The following is a 5,845-nucleotide window of genomic DNA, read 5'->3' as shown; positions in this document are numbered from 1 at the left end:
ATTGTCAGTGACCTCCATTACTGCATTTGATTGCACTTACAGCTGCAAGTCTTCTATGATATATCTAAATCAGCTTTGCACATCTGGATCCTGATTATTTGCCCAAGCCTCTTGGCAAAATTGTTCAAGCTCTGTCAAGGAGAGCATTGTTAAACAACATTCATCATTTTTAGACACTGGAAAATCTAAGAAAATCTGTGTAGTCATTGTGTATAAAATTTAAATACGGAAGTGTGCCAATAATGTTAGAGTTGACAATATAGTAAAACATAAACACTTTTAAATGAACAAAAATGACAGAATTGTATTCGCTTGGACCAAGCAGCATTAAAATGTAATCATGTTGAATCTTTCACACTAGATTTTACCTTCTAGTGTGTTCATGTTCAAGGATAAGGGCGTATTTCTAGACTTACAAAGGTATTTATTATTTATTTCTTTAATGCCACTTTGGTGTAAAAATGCTGGCTCAATCATTCAAATGCTTGCGTGATGTTTGACTATAAATAAAATGAACTGCCTTGTTTAGAGATATTGATTGAAAACCTCGAGCTGTGCATTGTGGCGGACACAGAGTGCAAAATTGAAGCCAGTGCGCTTTCTGAAACCCTGCTAATGAATTATGTGGCACAGATGACATATTTCATTAGTTTTATACCAAGAGGCATGAAAGAAATCCATAGCTCTTCACAGCTCTGAGAATACATGAGGAATTGCTGATGTGGGCTTACTGTGAATGTAAGTTAATAAAGAATCTATCCTTACTAATATAAGCAGAGCTACAGACAAATTAAAGGGAAACAAACAACAGAATGTCTTAGAAATGTGTTGGGTCACCATGAGCCTCCAGAACAAGTTAAATGCATTTGAGATTTGGGGACTGTGAAGGCCATAGCATATGATTTACATCATTTTCATCTTTAGCAAAGTGTTCATTGAGACCTCGTGCCCTGTGGATTGGGTGGGGTCATCCTGGAAGACACCACAATGCCCCCCCCCCCCCTTTAATCTGTCACCCATCTGTACTTTCTTCATAAAGCTGCATATACTTACAGGAAATGAAATATTATCTTCAGAAAGCAAGATTTTATTGGATATGCTTGATAAAAAATTCCATTAAAAAGAAGTCTTATGGTGAAATATTTACTGATATTGATGTGAATCATTGCACTGCTGATATTTCAGTCCTTTATGAGTAACCAGCTTTTGAAGAAATAATTATGATTCTCCATTACAGCCCTAAACAAGTCTTTCTTCATGTTTTTTTTCCCCCTCTGGTGCACATTGCTGCTACAATTGCCCATTGGTCATTTTTAGACCCATTGGAAATATTACTTCTTGAAGCATAAAAGCCGTACATCTTATCATTGAGGCAGTTATTTTAAAAATGAAGGCAAAAAGGCATATGTTTTCCAGCAAGACTCTCAAACTCAATTTATAGTCCAAACAAACCATCTGCCAAGAACATGATGTGGTACCTAAATGAATTTAACAGGGAATGAAAAACTGATGCCCTCTTAACTTGATTAACACTCATTGATAGAGCAGCAGCTGGGAAAAATTAAAATGTGTACATGTGCCTGATGACATAAACCACAAAAAGAACTTCATTTTATCAGCAGAGGAGAAGCCTTGAGTAATATTCCAATTTCAGAAAAGGCAGTCTGAGTTCAGGAGGTTTATAGGAGTGTTAATGGGATTTTTAATGAAAGACAAAAAGATAGAGGGTCCATGCATTTGGAAGGTATCTTATGGTAGGTCTTTGGTAGGGGAAAAAAATCTAAGGAAGGTGGCAGGATCTCAGCTGCTGGATGGAGCAGGTTGCTTTTCTCTGATTGTAACATGTTGGTTTGACATGGAGAACTTCCATTATGACACTGCAGTGGCAATATTAGGTGTTTATTATGGGAACTATTATGTTATTCAGAATGTGCTCATACTGAACATTCTTTCAATATACTTAGTACTGATTTGCTTTAAAGCATACAGTTGTAGTAGTGTAATAATATGTAATCCCACATGGTGACTGGTGTGGAATCCCTTTTGAGTCTGGTTCCTCTCAATGTTTCGTTCTCCTGTTGTATCAGAGTTTTTCCTTCCCACTGTTGCTTCTGGCTTGTTCATGAGTAATCTAAATCTGTTTTTCTCTAAAGCTGCTTTGTGACGGTGTATATTATTAAAAGTGCTATGAAAATAATGAATTAAATTGGTTTAAATTGAATTGGTACATTGTACTTTCAAGATGATCTCATTGGGATCACATCGTGAGTAGCCTTTAAGGACCACTTAGTCAAGTCACTTGAATAAGAAAGAGAAATGCATTTCCGGTAACTGATTATTTAACTCTGTACCAACATCACCTAGGTAAACTTTCACCCTGGAAATTCGGCATTCTTGTAAACAAGAGAGTGTGCTGTTTCAAATACAAAAAGTGGTAACACTGGTATACCATTGATAAAAACTGATAACTTTTTAAATAGTGACTTGCCTCTCTATTTTTCTTAAAGCCACTTGTCATTCACTTGCAAAAAACAAACAAAAAACTTTTCCTAGAATTTTTTGTTTTTTGAAACACTGAATGCCTACCCTTTGTTTGAGCCCTGTGTTTTACCTCTGAACACTGCATTTGTTGCTGTCTGTGGGAGAAAAGCAAGCCATTTTGAAGATGAGAAAAGAGGAAAAATCTATCAGAGCCATTGTACAAGCATTGGGCATAGCCAATACAACAATCTGGTGTGTTCTGAGAAGAAAGAAAGCACTGGTGTATTAACAATAGGTCAGCTAAGGAAAACAAAAGCAGCTGATGACAAAACACTATAAGAGCAATGAATAAAAAAACAAAATCAGCAACAACCTCCACAGGACAGGAGTGAAAGTATCAAAATCCACCATTCGAAGAAGATTTCAAGTGCAGAAATATAGAGGCCATACCACAGGATGCAAACCACTCATGAACAGTAAGAATCTGAATACCAGATTGGAATTTGCAAAGAAATACAGAGATGAGCCAAGAGAGTTCTGGAACCAAGATTAGCCTCTACTGAAGTGATGGAAAGGCCAAAGTGTGGAGATAGAAAGGGTCAACTCGTGATCCAAAATATACAAGCTCATCAGTCAAACATGGTGGAGGTAGTGTCATGGTTTGGGCTTGCTTGGCTGCTCTGGAACAGACTCACTAATCTATATTGATGATGCAACTCATGACGGTAGCAGCGGAATATATTCAGATGTCTACAGAAACATTTTGTCAGCCAATTTACAGAGAAATTCATCAAGCAGCAAGACAATGACGCAAAACACACTGCCAACTCATCAAAGGATTTTATCTGGGGGGAAAAAGTAGAAGGTTTTAGACTGGCCAAGTCAGTCACCAGACCTTAACGCAATTGAGCATGTATTTCACTTCCTGCAAAGGAGACTGAAGGGAGAAACCCCCAAAAAACGAACAGCAACTGAAAGAAGCTGTAGTACAAGCCTGGAAAAGCATAAGAAGAGAAGAAACCAACAATGTGGTGATGTCAGTGGGTCATCTGCTTGATGCAGGTATTACAAGCAAAGGATATACAACCAAATATTAAGTGTTACTTACTTTTAATTTACATTAAAACTGTTCCATTACTTTTACTCACCTAACAATTAGGTGGTCTGCCACCAAAGGTGCCATGTTTTAAATAGTTTAACACATCAAGATGTAAATATCAGGAAGTGAAAGTTAAAATTCTGATCTCAAACCCAAATGTCTTCAGAGTAAAACAAAAACAAAAAATGATCTTGCCGTTCAATACTTTTTTTTAAAAGGGAACTGTATAGTTCCCTGCTCACAGAGAGAAAGAGGGAGTTTCTCAAAAGTTTTTTTCCTTCATTTTATGACTCCATATTGTGACAGGACCACCTACAATTACAAATAATCACCCACTTTTTCAGCCAATAGATAATTGCTGCAATGTCAGGCTAGTCATATTTCCCCTAATTTCACCCTTTTACCTGCTTTCTGGTGCTGTCGGACTGAAACAGAAAACAGGCCTCAGTTAATTTCAGCAAGTAAATTCTCACTGGAGCTCTGGGTTCAAATGCTACATGAGGTGAGAGTCTTGATTAGATTAGGAAGCGAGGTTCGTCGACACCGTCCTTAGTCGCACATCATGCCGCTGGCCAGAAGCTTTATTTAAACCTGTGCTCAGATATCCTGGATAGAGTGTGAAATATCAGAGCCCCTGTGGAGCTGTGCAAATTAACCTTCCTCTTTTTGTCATGGGAATGAGGATTCCTGAGTGTGATGGAAATGGAAATCGAGTGCTATATCCTGTTGAAGAGAGTTGCCTTTGAAGTCTGCGCCCTCCACAGAGATCTAAATGCGTGCAAAAGGATGATTTGAGAAATGAGGTGAAAGACAGAGAGAAAGTGAATGACGAAGTGAAAACTGCACCAAGCAGAGATGGTGAAAAACACAGCTTCTTAAATGGTACTGTGTGCATCCCATTAGTCATGTAGCAATGTAAATGATGCTAAAAAAATTCATTCAGTGCTTGACTCCAGCTGTACAGTGCCTTGCATACAGTAAGTATAGTTTTCAGTCATGTGACTGGCGTGGAGACATGGAGGGCAAAACATCATTCCACAATGGCAGCCAACACTGGACACTCCATAGAAGTGCAGCACAGGCCTGTCAATTTTCAATGTGTTTCAAGCCACGAATATTTTGATCGCACCTTAAAAGAAGAAAAACAAAGGTATTGGATCAAACCCACTGCAGTATTTCAACCACTGAAAACAGTGAAGTTCCTGCCAGAGCTCCACTCTGGCGATGTTTACATATATCTTGTGGAGAATCCATCCCCTTACACTGTGTACAAAAGTACAGACAGTTATCTGCATTTTCAATCTGACTCTGGATCAATAATGCTGCTGTTTGGGACGTGAAGGACAAGAAATTCTTCATTGTCAGAAAAAAGAAGAGTGCTGATTAGCTAATGTTAGTTTCAGGTTCACTGTAGTCCTCGTTTTAGGGCAGTAATATTTTGGTTAGGTTAACACAATATCTAACGACATAAATCCAATCAAAACTTTATTTTCAATGTTAGGCAAACCATTCCTACTATTTAAACTGGTCGTACATCTGACTGAACAATAACTATAGAGCATTTTGACTAAAAAAATCTGGTCAAAATAACTGGTGGTCAGCGGAAAAAAGCCGTGTTTTGCTCTCCAGTTGGGCGTTCCTGTAAGAATGTGACGTCACGTGAAAACTATGAATTCACCACTCTTGTACTTCACCACATTTTGTAGTGTTGCAACCTGGAAATGAAATGGACTTAATTTGGGATTTTATTTTCATGAATCTACACAAAATATCCCATAATATTAAAGTGGGGGTGGGGGTGGAATAACCCATATAGTTGGGAAAATTGTTATTGGGTAAGTATTCACCCCTATTCTTGTGAAACCAATAAACTAGTTCAGTAGTTCTGGTGTAACCCAGTTGCCATCAGAAGTCACATAATTATTTGTTAGAGAACATACCTAAACAAACAGCGTCATGAAAACCAAGGGCCTATCAAAACAAGTTTGGACAAGGTTCTGGGAAAGTATCAATCAGGGTTTGGTTTGTTTTTTTTTTGTTGTTTTTTTAAGTTATTTTGGGCATACAATGGACCACCTTTAAATCCATCATTAAAATGATTGACCCAGGGGGTAAATACTTATACAATCAACAAATTAGATTAGATTCAACTTTATTGTTTATGAGCAGAGTACAAGTACATAGCCAACGAAAAGCAACGAAACATCTGCGTTTGTGTTTAATTTAATTGGCCTTTCTGTCACAATAAAATACAGTGATGTCTGA

The sequence above is a fragment of the Ictalurus punctatus genome, chromosome 10 (assembly GCF_001660625.3).
Source record: "Ictalurus punctatus breed USDA103 chromosome 10, Coco_2.0, whole genome shotgun sequence".
Lineage (NCBI taxonomy): Eukaryota > Metazoa > Chordata > Actinopteri > Siluriformes > Ictaluridae > Ictalurus > Ictalurus punctatus.
Note: the sequence above shows the minus strand (reverse complement) of the source record.